We start from the raw sequence: 16,460 nt of genomic DNA, 5'->3' as shown, positions 1-16,460 counted from the left end.
GTTCTTGCGGAAGCTCAAATGTGCTGCATAACACATGTGAATGAACCTCATTGGTTCTTGCGGAAGCTCAAACGTGCTGCATAACACATGTGAATGAACCTCATTGGTTCTTGCGGAAGCTCAAATGTGCTGCGTAACACGAGAATGAACCTCATTGGTTCTTGCGGAAGCTCAAACGTGCTGCGTAACACTAGAATGGACCTCATTGGTTCTCGCTGAAGCTCAAACGTGCTGCGTAACACTAGAATGGACCTCATTGGTTCTTACGGAAGCTCAAACGTGCTGCGTAACACTAGAATGGACCTCATTGGTTCTCGCTGAAGCTCAAACGTGCTGCGTAACACTAGAATGGACCTCATTGGTTCTTGCGGAAGCTCAAACGTGCTGCGTAACACTAGAATGGACCTCATTGGTTCTCGCTGAAGCTCAAACGTGCTGCGTAACACTAGAATGGACCTCATTGGTTCTTACGGAAGCTCAAACGTGCTGCGTAACACATGAGAATGATGAGAATGAGACATGTATACAGTGTCTCCAAAACACATTTGGACACTTAAGGTACATTTTAAAACTCACATTTTATCAATTTGAATTCTGAATCTGAATTTTCAGCATCAATACTCCAGTGTCACATGATCCTTCAGAAATCATTCTAATATGCTGATTTGCAATTATAAATGTCTTTACTGACACTTTTGATCAATTCAATGCATCCTTGCTATACACACACACTATTAGAGCTTACTGTATATGTGTGTGTATGTTCATGTAAACATGTAGGTGTGTTTAGGTTTGTTTGCCAGATTGAGTCAATAAACAGCTCGAACAAAAGACACTTCCAAATCGCTTTGGGCATACTGAATGTTGACCTCAATATTTCTCAGTCTAATTGGTGATATTGAAGATACTCCTATGACCAATCACAGGCTGTGAAGCAGCCTAAAGGCACTTGCATATTTCATTAGTGGTATTGTAATGGTCTTTGGATGAAACACATGGCCCCTGGAGCCTCTTTAGTTGCAGTAGCCTTCAGCATCATCAGAGCAGAACATGAAATTCTGATCTAATAACAGCCCTCCGATTTCACATCTGCTACAAACGGTGTTTCTCTTTCAGCTAAACTGCTTGTTTTATTAGTATTCTTGTGTAGTCTGCAACAGATGTGAAATAAAACAATGTGCCTCACACTATAACAGTTACTATAATGGTAAACAAAGACAAATACATCAGAGGTGTGCTATAATGATGCACTGTTAACCTAACAACAGCCACAGATGTTGAATGGCTTTATGTGTGTGTTATTCAGAAGAGTTGGGGTAAAAATGGTAATTTATTTGAATGAATTTGACTTGAGAGATATGGAGGCCAGGATGACTCAATGAGAGCCTGTGTGACCAGATGGTCAGGCTGATTGAGAGGGAAGAGAGAGTCCAGGCTCCTCTAGTTAATGTTTTACCTGTTACCTATTAGTGCAGATTACCCATTACCCCTTCTGCACATCAAACTCTCCACTGACTTCTAGATTTCCATAGCAATCATATGCTTCCACAGTTACCAGGCTAGCGTACGTGTGATAACTCAACATACAAACACTGAAGGGTTGAGAAGAATTTTATTTTGCCATTACATCACTGCAGCATATGTGAGAAGATAAAACCAGCACAGAAGAGAGGAAGTGGAGAGCTCAACAAACATGGTGTTGGATAACAGGTGACACTGTAAATCATGACCATTTCAGTAGACAGATGATCAATTGCGGCTCTTACATTTTTATATATAGGAATATCTCACAATTTTTTGACGTTTGGGTTCTTGTTTTCCATTCAAAAAACATTTCAAACAAAAGAGCATAGCAGTTATTCGTGCTTCTAATCCAAAAATGTCACACAAGAAGAAGTTCTGCACTTGCTTAACGCGAGCCGAACGAACAAAACTGAATCCACATGTATTGTGCGTGTGGCTCAACGTAGAGCAAGTGCAGTTTTATCCATCGAAGAGATAAACTCCAGAAACTACAGTCAAAAACTTTGAATCCAATAGATTTTCAGGCATGTTCCCTGCAAGTAAGAAAAGCAAAATAAGTAAAACTGTTTAATTAAAATGGGATATTCTAGCATTACCATATATTCATTTTATATTCAATACACTGATATATTGTTACAATAATGTTTTTGCTTTCCTGACACAATTCCTACTCAAGTTTTAGTTTTGGCTAGGATTTCTTAGCAGTAGTTACATTTAAAATGGTTGAAAATGAAATTAATTTTCCACTGCATGATGTAATACTTTCATTTCACTCTTTTCCCCAATGCATGTTCCTTTCTCTTAATCAATTTTTTTATTTAGTAGACAGATTTTTAATAGATATTGATATTGTAGTTTGTGCATATATTGATATCAAATTCCAGTTAATAGTAAAATATATTCTGCAAAATGCAAATAGTTTAATTAATAAAAAAATTTAAAAAAAAAAAAAAACACGTTTTTTTCTTAATGCATGTATGTATGGTCTGAGAAAAGCCCTTTTAAGCTTTTTTTGTGTAGTTGGTTTTACCTGTCTGGCTCACCTCTGTAGGTTCATATCCAGGTTGCTCTGATGGAGGGCCTCAGTCGACATGTTCGTTTCCGTACCTGCAGGTCCTATGAATCAGCCTGGCCAGTGTCGGGTTTTTATAGTCGACAAAAAAAATCATCCCCCTCTCCTTTTCCCGCAGCAGTGAAGGTGCTGATCTCTCCACGCACCTGTCGCACTTTAGACAGGTCTAATGTTGACCGAGGGGCGGGGTGTGTGATGGTCCTGCTGAAGTGTGGTTTGGGCCTCCAAGGCTTTAGATGCAAATTTCCTTTCACTTCCACGATCTAAGATCTGATATTTTATACGGATCATCCCTGGTCGTAAGCGGTAAACGTTTTTGAATCATTCAGTCACTATGCTACAAATAAGATGACAAGGAAGGGCTTACTCTGCTTCACGCAGGGCGGGTTTAATTTGCACAAAATTTACATGACACTTGCAAATGTCTCTTTTTTTCCTGATTCAGATCAGGTGCCGGTGGACGTCTACTACTACTTTTTATAGCTGTGTGCAGAGAAAACTGAATAACAGCAGTGTTTGAAAGATCTGTTTCACTTTTGAGTAGATTATTAGGATACTTCAAATATGAGTTATTGAACATTAGGCCTATCACATCAGTTTACCTCAGGTTAAATACGTAATTCTTCTAAATTAAATATATATGTGTGGCTAACATTTAAAACCTACATTTATTTTCTCGCTTCAACTACTGTTTCTGCTCGGTGCTTGTAACAAGAAAATTGTGCCATCATGTGGTGAATGATGAAAATGACGTCTATTTCTGTTTATATAAAATGAAAACGTTGTAGGGTCTTTTTAAGAAACGTGATTGTATAAAAGAGCATTGTTTGTTGGGTATATATATATATATAAATATATATATATATATATATATATATATATATATATATATAAATATACGACCAGCAGTAACATTATGACCACCTAATAATATTATATCTTAATATTGTGTTGGACCACTTTTGCTGCCAAAACAGCCCTGACCCCTCGAGGCATGGAATCCTCTAGACCCCTGAAGGTGTGCTGTGGTATCTGACACCAAGATGTTAGCAGCAGATCCTTTAAGCCCTGTAAGATGTGAGGTGGATCCTCCATGGATCGGACTTGTTTGTTCATTCACTTGTTTGGATTGAGATCTGGGGAATTTGGAGTCCAAGTCAACACCTCAAACTCGTTGTTGTGCTCCTCAAACCATTCCTGAATCATTTTTGCTTTGTGGCAGGAGCATTATCCTGCTGAAAGAGGCCACAGCCACCAGGGAATACCATTTCCATAAAAGGGACATGGTCTGCATCAATGCTTAGATAGGTGGTACGTGTCAAAGTAACATCCACATGGATGGCAGGACCCAAGGTTTCCCAGCAGAACATTGCCCAAAGCATCACACTGCCTCCGCCGGCTTGCCTTCTTCCCATCCTGGTGCCATGTGTTCCCCAGGTAAGAGACGCACACGCATCCGACCATCCACGTGATGTAAAAGAAAACGTGATTCATCAGACCAGGACACTTCTTCCATTGCTCCGTGGTCCAGTTCTGATGCTCACGTGTCCACTGTTGGCTCTTTCGGCGGTGGACAGGGGTCAGCATGGCACCCTGACTGGTCTGCAGCTGTGCAGCTCCATACTCAACAAACCGATGCACTGTGTATTCTGACACCTTTCTATCAGAACCAGCATTAACTTCTTGAGTAATTTGAGCTACAGCAGCTCGTCTGTTGGATCAGACCACACGGGCCAGCCTTCGCTCCCCATGTGCATCAAGTCTTGGCTGCCCATGACCCTGTCGCCGGTTCACCACTGTTCCTTCCTTGGACCACTTTTGATAGATACTGACCACTGCAGACTGGGAACACCCCACAAGAGCTGCAGTTTTGGAGATGCTCTGACCCAGTCGTCTAGCCATCACAATTCGGTCCTTGTCAAACTCGCTCAAATTCTTACGCTTGTCCATTTTTCCTGCTTCTAACACATCAACTTTGAGGACAAAACGATTCTATAGATGTAGTTATTGCTAAACTATTTGTTGCAAAGATTTGCTGTTGTGAAATGTGTTGCTTATCATTTAGTTTTAGCCTAAATGATAAGCAACCCTTTAGTGATAATTCCCCCTAAATGAAAATTCTGTCACAATTTACACAATTTATAAACAAGTAATCATTCACTTTCATGGCATATTTTTTTTCCATACAATGAAAATGAATGAAGCTTGTCATAAAGCCTAACATCTCTGTTTGTGTTCTATTTTTGAGTGAACTAATCCATTCTGCAGCTCCCCTGCATCTCTCTACCTCTCTTACATGCTATAAACCTTGTATCCACCAGGTGGCAGCAGTGGTGTTGCACTCTCTTTTCGCCAAGTTGCTCACGTCATTATTTTCCTTTAGTCTGTTCTGTTGGAATGTTTGGCTGGCATATAGAGCCCTGGAGAATACTGTTTTTTTGTTGTTGTTGTTTTTTTATGTGGCAAATTCTTCATTCATAAGCAAAAATTTGCAAACGCTATTCCATCCTATCCCCACTTTAATTAGACTTTAATTAAAAAAGTGAGTTTATTTATTATATAAAGAAAATCCATGTATTTAAAAGTTTTCCTAGTGTATCAATGTCTGTATGTTGTTGTATTAATACAACTGTAGTGTCTGTGTCCTTGTCATCTTGTTTTGCAGCTTATATTTTGCTTATAAAAAATATGTGTGTGTATTTATACACTAAAAAATGCTGGGTTGTTTCGACCCATGTTTGGGTCAAATAGGCTATGGACCAACTCAACCATTGGTTTAAAGGCACAATATGTAGTTTTTCACCACTAGAGGTGACCTATTCAAAACAAATGCGTAGCTTGATGACGCCGAGATTGAGCGTGGAATCATGGGAGATGTCGTCTTCACCTCACAGCCGGTGGACAAGAATCAGGATGGGACTCGGGCAGAAATCATGTTCATGGATGAGATTATTAATGTTACTGTAGTATATAGCAGTGCAGGGCGCTGGAGTGATTGCTAATGAGAGACGAACGCAACACACGCCTCGAGAGCAGTGGAGCTTTTATTATGCCACAGTCGCCGCTTCTGCTTCTTCCGGTCAAGCGTTTGTGGAGTAACGCAGCGCTTTTATCATATTAAATACATTTGATTGTGTTGAAAATGATGTTATAACGTTACTCTGTGCGTTCGCTAGGCGGCTGCTGTGAGACACTTGTTGCACACTGCAGTAAGATAGATCGATATTAGAATATCATATTAATAAATGCTGGATGGCTTGTGTTGATAAATTGTATGACAGAGAGAATCCTGTATTACTGTCACTAAAAATAAAGCTGCATCTGATTATGCTGTTAGCCACTTGACAAAATAGTGTTTTTCTCGGAGGCATAAAAACATGGTACCTACTCGCAGAAAATCAAGAAAACAAGATTCAAACAATAAGACTAAACATGTTGAGCTATATATCAATGATTAGTTTTGTCTATAAATGTAACCAAACAGTTGTTCTCTTGTCTAATAAAGCACACAATTTATTAAAGCGTCTTTGGTGTTTCCATGGTTTCTAATGGAAATGGAGGGTAACGCAGGTATGATGTCATTGATATGCAACGCACAGACACGGCCAGTTTCCTGGTTAAAATTGCTTATTTGTCCGGATTTAAACATTCTTGGAAACACCTGAGATAATGTAAATACACAAGTCAACAAAATATTTTGATCCAAAAATCTTACCTATTGTACCTTTAAATTTTAAACCCAACGATTGGGTTTGTCCATATTTGACCCAAACGTGGGTTAAAACAACCCAGCATTTAGAGTGTATGTATTCCCTTATTGTTATTCGAGCATTAATATTAAAAAAAAAATGTTGGCATATTTAAGTAATTAATGTGGGAATAACAACGACATATAATTATATTTATATAGAAAGGTGACCAGATTTTTGAAATGGAGACCGGGGACATTTTCTATTTGAGTGGCCAAATATCACAGAAATCTCATTTGTTATTATCTAATAATTAAAAAACGGGGATATATATATATTTATATATATATATATATATATAGAGAGAGAGAGAGAGAGAGAGAGAGAGAGAGAATTTTCAGCATCGTTACTCCAGTCTTCAGTGTCACATGATCCTTCAGAAATCATTCTAATATGCTGATCTGCTGCTCAAGAAACATTTAATGTGTACAATTGTACAAAATATTTGTGTACAATATTTTTTTTCAGGATTATTTGATGAATAGAAAGTTCAAAAGAACAGTGTTTATCTGAAATCTAATCTTTTGTAACATTATAAATGTCTTTACTGCCACTTTTGATTGATTTAATGCATCCTTGCTGAATAAAAGTATTCATTTCTTTAATTTCTTTTCAAAAAAATAAAAATAAAAATTCTTACTGACCCCAAACTTTTGAGCGGTAGTGTATAATGCTACAGAAGCTTTGTATTTCAGATAAATGCTGTTCTTTTGAACTTTCTATTCATCAAGGAATCCTGAAAAAAAGAAATTCAGCTTTGCATCACAGGAATAAATTACTTTGTCAAATATATTTAAATATATTTAAATAGTACACAGTTATTTTAAATTGTAATAATATTTCACAATATTACTGTTTTTTACTGTATTTTTAATTAAATAAATGTAGCCTTGGTGAGCAGACGAAACTTCTTTTAAAAACATTAAAAATCTTAGTGGTTCCAAACTTTTGGACTGTACTGTATATAATTATTATATATTAATAATTATTATGATTCAGTTTGATTATATTAGGATTTTTGGTCTGGTTTTAATACAATTCACCAAAAAACTATCACACTATTAATAGTAGGCTAACCATTGTAAAAGCAGTTCAAAACAATATACCTATTATGTTATAACAAAATTATAACTTTACAAAAAATAAAACATAAATATAAAAAGATAAGCTAAATAAAAATGGCATTTAACAACATTTATTACTGAATTTAATGTTTTCATTTTCGCAAGCTGTTTAGGCTATAGCAATGACATTTGATAAAGTCTGATGAATTTTGTGCCAGTAGGTACTGAATTCACATTAAATGAAATGTTCCATAATCTGAAAATGTTTTGCACTGCATAAAAGTATCGATTTGTTTTTATTTGAACTGCGTCGAAGCAAACAGTTGTTTGTTAGATGAGGAAAACTGAACGTTTTATTACAGACACGGATTACCCAAACTCAAAATGGATTGGTTTTTTATCAGATTTGTTTCTCGATACTACCTGGAGTAGCTTTAGAGATTCCCATTAATCGAAATGAATCCCAGGGATTTGCGTCTGTGTTCATTCAAATTCACGATCCTCCACTAGAAGCACTCGCGTGCCCTACATCTCCCCTGACCCCGCCTGCTCGGGCCAGCACGGTCCGCCCAGACTCCGTGAGTAGGTAACAGCACTATTTATGTGTGTTTCGGCATCTTTTTGATCAGTGACTTTCATCCCACTGAAGTCACTCCACAGCATGGTATAAAATACTGTGCTTTAGCAGTCTTAGAGGACTTGTTCACAAATGCAAAGCAATAATCGGTGCGTAAACTAATTGGCAGCACCCACGACCAACGAGAAGCCGACCGGGAACATCTCCGGAGCTCTTTGTCAGGACAAACAAGTGCTTTATATTCCCGACTGAGCTCAAGTGTGCAGGGCTTGATCGATAGGACTGGAATGTGGCTGTTTCGCCGGAGGTTAGACTGTCGGACGAGCGAAACCAAAGCACGGGACCTGGATCTGGGAGAAGCAGGATGCTGAACCTCGATCAGGGTGAGCGCATATGGACACGTCTGGACGCTTTGTTCAGAATAACATGATTATGCCAATCGCGGGTTTGGTTTAAGCATTCTGCCGCTGTCGAAATACATGCATGTCACTGTAAATGTCTGTGCATCAGTAGAATAGGGGGATTTGCTTGCGTGTGTTATGAATCAAGAAAATGATGTCGTGGCCTACTTCGCTCACGATGTCTCATATGCACCGAGTCCAAATGAGTTTATGCATGAGATTTTTGTTATAGACGAGATCATATGTTATGACAGTGTTGTCGTATAACGCAACCCGTCTGCGCTTATAGATTATTCTATTCATTTACGCACGGAAATCTCTATGCATTAGCTTTCATACCTGCAGGTAAAGTGATTATGACTTCTGTTTACTTGCAGCAGTTGGGCATTGACGAGACGAGACACATGCTTTTTGTGTTGGTTTGCATATCATGTGAGTGTTATAGTACGAGTATACTAAACATTTCCCTGTCCCAGAGAATGTACAATGATTATTTTATGGAATTGAGGGATTGTCATACAATACCATTGACATCTTAGGGAACTGAGAACTGTTTTTATTAAAGGGATACTCCACCCAAAAATGAAAATTCTCCCTTTACTCACCCTCATGTCCCAGTTGTACATGACTTCCTTTATTCTGTGGAACACAAGCGGAAATTTTCAGAAAAATAATCCATCTCTCTGAGTCCATGTAATGGAAGTGGAGGGGTCCTTCAAAGTTGACGCTTCAAAAACCTTGACTATAATCCATACGGCCCCAGTTGATGAATCATTGTCTTATTATGCAAAATGATAGGTGTGTGAGGGAAAATACTAATTTTTTTTTACGTTTTAAACTACAAACCGTCACTTTTGGCCAACTGTATGCGCTGTGAAGGTCTGCATGTTGTCAGCATGTCACTTCTCATGCGAGTTTCACAGCGTCAACTTTGTTGGACATATCCAGTTGTATTATATGGCCTCACAGAGATTATTTTTGTAAATCTACATTTGTGTTCCTCAGAAGAAAATAATATACATCTGATCTGGGATGGCATAAGGGTGATACGCATACTGCACAAGTCAACTTGCACGACAAGATTAACCCGTGACACGATGTATGACACAGGATGTAGGAGCATCATAAGCTCCTCTTGTCTTATATCAAAATCCTGTGACATTTCTATTTAAAAATTCTCGTTTTAGATATCTAATTCGTGACCGGTGTTTTGTTTTGCTCTCTCCTCTGCGCTTCCTTGTTCGTCAATGCATCATGCGTCAGGTCAGAATTCACTCTTCCGTCGCAAATTCCAGCTGTCTGCTGGAAGCTATTTATCATAGTTGATAAAGTTTTAAATATGAGTTTTTTCTTACAAAAACCCATCGCTTCACTTTAGAAGGCCTTTATTAAACCCCTGGAGCTGTTAAGATTATTTTTTTATGGATGGATGCATTTTTGGGCTTCAAAAAAAAAAAAAAAAAACATTCACTCCCATTATAAAGCTTGGAAGAACCAGGATATTTTTAAAAAATAACTCTGATTGTGTTCATCTGAAAGAAGTCATATACACCTAGGATAGCTTGAGGGTGAGTAAATCAAATTTCTGGGTGAACTATCCCTTTAAACGTTACTACAACAACACAACAACTACAATATATAGCCTACAGTGTAAAATGCAAAATATAGTGTGAACAGTGTTGTGCGATTCCAGAACAAATGACTCTGAGAACCGGAATCATTAAATTCCTCCCAGTTTCAGTCTTTGATATCATTTTTTACAAACAGTGCTTTTCTTAAGGATGAGCCAGTGATCTTGTTACTGTACAAGTATATAATTTGTCTTCTCACATAACCTTTTGATATTCAAAGAATGTGATTTTAGGCACGTCACCCTATCATATGACAAGTTCACTAGCTTGTTTGCTTCATCTTATCACCATGTCCTCTTCAGGTTCTTTGTTAGGTCTAACTCTGATCCTATCAGAGTTCCCATGCATTGTGGACTTTGTTGGAGCATGCTACAAAAAATGTGTGTGTGTATATATATATATATATATATATATATATATATACACTGGCATCTTAAGTTTTTAACCCTCTATTGTTCTTTTAGGGGCCTTAGACACAGACTTTTTCTGTTGTTTTTCTACATAAACGTGGTAGATGGACGAGTTTAACCATGCATTTGCATCTTGCATGACACAGTGTTCTAAAAATACGGTGCTCAAGTTAAAAGAAGTTTTTAAAGACATGTCTCTAGACCTTGCTATTTTTCCCTTTCCAATGACATGCATCATGCGTTTTTTAACCACAAAAACACCAGCTGCGTAAAGGGCCACTTATGGACTCCCTGCAGACTGTTGCTTTAAGGAGTTGGAGACTGTCAGCACGTGCACTGCCAGTTTTATTTGTGTGATGTTGTCATTTGGCCTTTAGCCTGTGCGGACGTTCCCCAGGAACATTTGGTATTGGCACATGTCACCCATCGATTGCAGTGGTACAGTAAAGCAGCAGTGGCACAGCACAAATGATGCCCCCAGGGCAGCCCCCATCATTTGTCCTGCATGTCAGCTCACACATCGAATCAAAGTTAATTCATCATGGCTGGAGACCTATTCCTGTAAACACTGTCATATTTAGCAGAGCTGTCATGTGACACTAACAGATTTGAGTAGTTTGGATGAGAGCTTGTGATTGCTATGCTTAGGTTACGATGATTGGCAACTGGTATATTACTGATTGGTCTGCTGTCAGGTGTTAGTATAATTAATGTTGATTAATTATTCATTTGTATTGATTTGGCTTGTCAATATGGACACCAGATTAGGGATCACACTCAAGTGAGGTAGCATCAATACTCACGTGTCATTTCAATCAGTGCAATGGAGTTTTAAGTCATGGTCACATTTACTGTAGTGTGTTGAATTTTGTGGCCGAAATCTATTCATTTCATTAGGAATTCACACAACTGCTAATCTCATGGGATGGCGAAAGTTTTCCCCACACACATTTTACAATGTGTTCAAATTGATCACGCAGCGTTGATTGGTCATTTGCCACGTTGATTAGTAGAAAGCTACTAAACTAGAAAGCTATTACGTTACACTATTGACAATGGACCTTTTTGCATCTTTTTTGGTGACCACACCTTTAGTCTTCATCTTTACATGAACAACTTTTCAATGACTAAATGCATTTAACCAAAACACATGTAACGGATGTTTTGTACCGTAATAATTTGATGCATATTGTTGACCTAAACTTCAGATATTGATGTGGTTTAGCTCTGTTTACGCTGGCTCAACTTCCATGAATACAGAAACAGAGCAAGATTTTTCCCCGGATACACTGAATGATGAACAGACCATTCATTGTCCTGCAGGCCTCTAGCTGGTTGGTCAAATCTTTCGTCTTTCGCTCCCACTTGTGTGTGCCACATGGGGATCCTTTTGTTCCAAGTCCAAATCACCAAAAGACTTGCATTCTTTTGATGTCCACCAACTCTGACAAATACATGACTCACAGACCTTCTTATGGTGGGAAAAAAACAAAACAGATTTCAAGATAAATGGGAGCAGAAAAAGTTTTGCTTTGTTTTGAGAAGTCCCGATCAGTCTGTTGTTTTATCCCCATGTTATGTAACAGTTGTATTGGTTGCAGAACAGATTATGTTGAAATTTCTGCATGTTAGTGTAATGGGTGTTAGAGGATGTGTGTACTGAGTGTTACAGGGTAATAATGAACAAAAATATTGACTGAAATGGTGTGTGCAGTTAAGTCGCAGGTGGTTAGGTGTGGGCATTCCTTAAACCTTGAACGAACACAATAGAAGTGACCTGGAAAGATTGAGAGGTGCTATGGAGTTGCCGCTAAAGACAAAGGCGTACAGAGATGGTGGAAGGGGTGAGGTCATAATACTATTAATCCACTCAACACAAGCCACATGTACTGCAGAATCGTATTAAATATGCACAAGCACACTTGTTGAACTAGCATCACACGTGCATTGCCACCACTGTGTTGCTGTGAAAACAGTTACTGTTATTGAATTGGACATTTCTGTCTGTGCATCCTTGAAATTACTATATTGACATGAGTAGATGGCATGTTTAATTTGTGGGACGTAAGTACAATGAGCTCCAAAAGTTATTGTTGAGAACTTTAGTGTAGATTATTCAGCCAACAGAACAATTAAAATACTTTTCAATCCGTGAAATTTTCATTGGCCTTAAAGGTGCATCCATCCATTATAAAAGTAATATATACGGCTCCAGGGGGTTATTAAAGACCTTCTAAAGTGAAGTGATGTGTTTTTGTTAAGGATGTAGGAGCATCATAAGCTTTGGCGCCTCTCACGATTTAAACAAATAGGGCTGTGCAACAAACTCAAGCTCCTCTTCTCTTATACTGAAATCCTCTGATACTTCTCTTTAAAAATTCTCGTTTTAGACTTCTAATTTGTGACCGGTGTTTTGTTTTGCTCTATCCTCTGCGCTTCCATGTTCGTCATTGTGTCATGGGTCAGTTCAGAGGTCACTCTTCCGCCGCAAATCGATGTGTACGGTTATTATAGTTAATAAAGTTTTAAATATGGATATTTTTCTTACAAAAACCCATCGCTTCGCTCATAAGGCCTTTATTAACTCCCTGGAGCCGTATGGATTACTTTTACGATGGATGGATGCACTTCAAAATCGCGCCCCCTATTCACTACCATTATAAAACTTGGAAGAGCCAGGATATTTTTAAATATAACTCTGATTGCGTTCGTCTGAAAGAAGATATATACTGTATACCTAGGGAGGCTTGAGATGAGTAAATCATGGGATAATTCAACCAAATTTTCAGTGGCCTTAAAGGGATAGTTCACCTAAAAATTCTGTCATCATTTATTCACTCTGACCATCATTTATTCCAAAATTGTATGATTTTCCTCCTGTGGAACATAAAAGAAGCCATAAGGCGTGTCCCAATCCTAAGTTAGGTTCGCTTCGTGTCTCCTGAGATATCTTCATCTGATCGCTTTTTGAAGGCAGTAGGGATGCACCAATGCCATTTTTTTTAAGGACAGAGTACGAGTACTGATACTTTTTTCTAGTACTCGGGCGATACCGATGCCTATACATTTTTTCTTTTTTTTGGTGGTGCAGTTTTCCAAGCACAACACAGTGAGACTAATGAATGTAGGACAGCTTCTTTATTATTACTCTAATGAAAAAAGTTGTCACAAACTTAAAGAACATAAATTTCACAGTGTCCAATAACCTAAGGGCATAATTACCAATATATATAATTGTTGTTATATAAAAAGAAATTTACAAACAATACAACAAATACTATAGAGAGAAAAATTAAATAAACTTGTTTTTCAGATACAGTAGGTTTATTTACCATGTATACATTTATTTAACCTATTATGTTGTTTTATTAACATTAATGACAAATATAGGCTACGGTCCCTTTAAGACCGAATTCATGGATACTGAATTCACATATCCTGTTTTCATCCAAATGTTTATGTCGACTTAAGCCATAACCGACTGTTTTTACGTGAGATACTCTACACACGATGGACATTTTGACAACTATGTGTGCATTTTACCATTCAGGCGCAAGGAGAACTGATCACGCACAAGAAAGAGAGAGCACGCATGCGAGAGAGAGCGCATCTGGTCTGTGTCATTCAGCGCGCTTCCGCCTATCCCGCCTTCACTAATCGATAACGATTTGTGATTGAAAGCATGCATTTCGCAATGTGTCGGTTGTCATCATTCATTCTGAGGCTCACCTTGTTTCTGCTGCTGCCGCCGGTGTCTCTGTGCATGGAAGATTCTGTCAGTTACGTCACGTGAGGTATCAGTCTTTGGTATCGGGGGTATTTTTACGAGTACGAGTACAAGTACATGAGCTTGGTATCGGTGCATCCCTAGAAGGCAGCATAGATGTATCCTCAAAGTCCCTTTAAGACAAGTCATTTCACTCGGTGGCCATCTTTGAAATGCCTCTCTGGCATCCTGGGCATCATGCAATCTCTTTGAATGGGGAAACATCAAACATCAATCAAATTCTCCAAAACTGTTCGCCAACCTTACGATTAAATTTCATATTTGAAATCACCAATGAAATCTAACAACAACCGGCTCATAAATTTAGTTTCTAAACGCTCGAATCATGACAAAAAAACTGTATTTTTCAGGTTGGATCAAGCTAATGCGCATGCGCAGACCTAAATGCGCGTCTCTTTGGAGGCGCGCGTCTGACTGTTTCTATAGAAACCGGTGATTCTAACGGCCGCTGAAGTGACGCGATGACTTTACCAGTCGGCGATTGGCTCTTATTTAGAAGGCGGGACTTATTCCGCCATATTGCGCGTTACACTTTCACCCATTCAAAACAATACGAGTGACACGTCTTGTGTTATTCTTTGGTAGTCTTTGGTATCCTTCACTGTCTTGAACATCCCACAATCCTGTGCTTTCTATTCGGTGACAGTTGCATTAAAAAATAAAGATGCCATCTGAAATTTGCAGTTGGTGGTCAGTTTGCATGTAAATGTACTGTTTTTGGCCAATGTTTCCCACTTCTAATTTCTAGCGAGAAATTGCTATTGTAGTAATTAAATATTCACTTAGTTATCATCAAAGCTTGTGCTATTTTGCTGTAGCTCATTAAACCCATACGAAGTCTGTTCGAAATTGGTTTTGTGAGGTACCTTCAAGTGCTGCCTACAAAGTCATTGCCTAAATAAGTCAGCAAGTAAGCTGACAAAGTTTTCAGACACAGCCCAAAAGTGCTCCAAAACACCTGCCTGGAAGTCTCTAGTAATCCTAAAGACTTGAAGAGCTGGTCCAGGTGTGTTTATTTAGGGTTGGAGCTAAACTCTGCAGGACAGTGGCATCTCCAAGAACTGGAGTTTGAAACACCTGCGTCAAGACATCAAAACTGTACTGGAATAGACTCCAGTATGTCTATGCCTTATTGCCTTGTTTTTAAGTGAAATATGGTGTCTGGCCTGACTGACTAAGGTCCGTTGTGATGCTTTGCTTGGATGGAAAGAATCAAATTATTCATGCTTCAATGTGTTATTAGTTTGGCATGCAATAAAAATGATACAGAATAATGTATTTCAGTCTGATTCAGAATTAATGAAACCTTAAATAAACTGAAAGCGTCAGGGATCTGATGTCCTTGTGTAGGCTATATTAGACTAGTATCTTCCCCATCTAAGGCCTGTCATCACCGATCAAGTCTGTTTACTACAAAACTCTTCCCTAGCTGGCTGTGATATTCAGTGTTCTGAACAATGCCATAACTTATTTGTGTTGAGTTGTAGTAGAATAGCCACAAAATCCTTTGTTTAGCTCTCTGTCATAGCCATGCAAGCATTGAAGTGAAATCTGGTGTGGTAATCTGAGGAAAGCCTGTCTCCCCGCCTCCTGTTTTTTTTTCGTGTCAGGTACATTTCCTGTGCGTCAAATCTGTAACCTCACCCCGTTCACCTGGAATGATCCATTTTAATCCTTTTAGTGTTACCCCTGGACATTCATTTGGCGACCAGATATAAATTTAACAGAATGTCCAGCATTGTTACTTGTTTAGGACAAAGTAATCACCAAACTGGATATATTTTTGAGCCTTGATAACCATGCATCAGCATAAAGAAAACACATAGTTTTATTAACTGAACCTTTACTTGTTGTTGTTGTTGTTGTTGTTGTTATTCTTATCTACATCTTTTCAGGTGATTCCATTTGTTACCTCTGTTTCTTTACACTGATGTGACCTCTTTTTTTTTACTGTAGTTGGTCTCATGTGACCAACTGTGAGTATGATAACAGCTCTGACACGAGAGGAACCTCAAATTCAATCCAGAAGTTGCAAGGTTTCTAGAATGACAGATTGTTTTCATTACCAATGGTAGTTTGATGAGTGATTAGAGTGATAGACCCTGTGAAAGAAAATAGGTAGGCCAGCCTCTATATGCTAGTCATCTGCTTTTGTTTTGAAGTTGATTTTATTGTTTTTATGCAATGTGTTTCCTGTAGACTGAGCCATGTGGTGCCGAGAGTATGGCCTCACTGGAGGCCCTGC

General features: G+C 38.4%; 1 protein-coding gene and 1 long non-coding RNA gene across 4 annotated transcripts in view; one reads left to right on the top strand and one right to left on the bottom strand.

Annotated features, from left to right (window-relative positions):
* Positions 1-1,593: 1,593 nt before the first annotated feature.
* Positions 1,594-3,070, bottom strand: LOC125273298. The gene is made up of 2 exons (XR_007186044.1): positions 2,555-3,070; positions 1,594-2,057 (listed from the first exon to the last, which is right to left on the bottom strand). It is a non-coding gene; the product is annotated as an uncharacterized LOC125273298 (long non-coding RNA).
* Positions 3,071-7,732: 4,662 nt separating this feature from the next.
* tmem198b (transmembrane protein 198b) overlaps positions 7,733-16,460 on the top strand; it is a 31,986-nt gene continuing 23,258 nt past the window's right edge. The window contains exons 1-2 of one of the 3 annotated variants that reach the window (XM_048200555.1): positions 7,733-7,991; positions 8,156-8,369. The gene's annotated coding sequence lies outside the window, so the exon portion shown is untranslated. Of the gene's footprint in view, positions 7,996-8,155; positions 8,370-16,460 lie in introns of all 3 variants that reach the window. The other 2 variants (XM_048200554.1, XM_048200556.1) reach the window with 2 other exon arrangements.

The sequence above is a fragment of the Megalobrama amblycephala genome, linkage group LG8, assembly GCF_018812025.1.
Source record: "Megalobrama amblycephala isolate DHTTF-2021 linkage group LG8, ASM1881202v1, whole genome shotgun sequence".
NCBI classification, from domain to species: domain Eukaryota; kingdom Metazoa; phylum Chordata; class Actinopteri; order Cypriniformes; family Xenocyprididae; genus Megalobrama; species Megalobrama amblycephala.
Note: the sequence above shows the minus strand (reverse complement) of the source record. Positions and strands in the feature narration are given on the sequence as shown.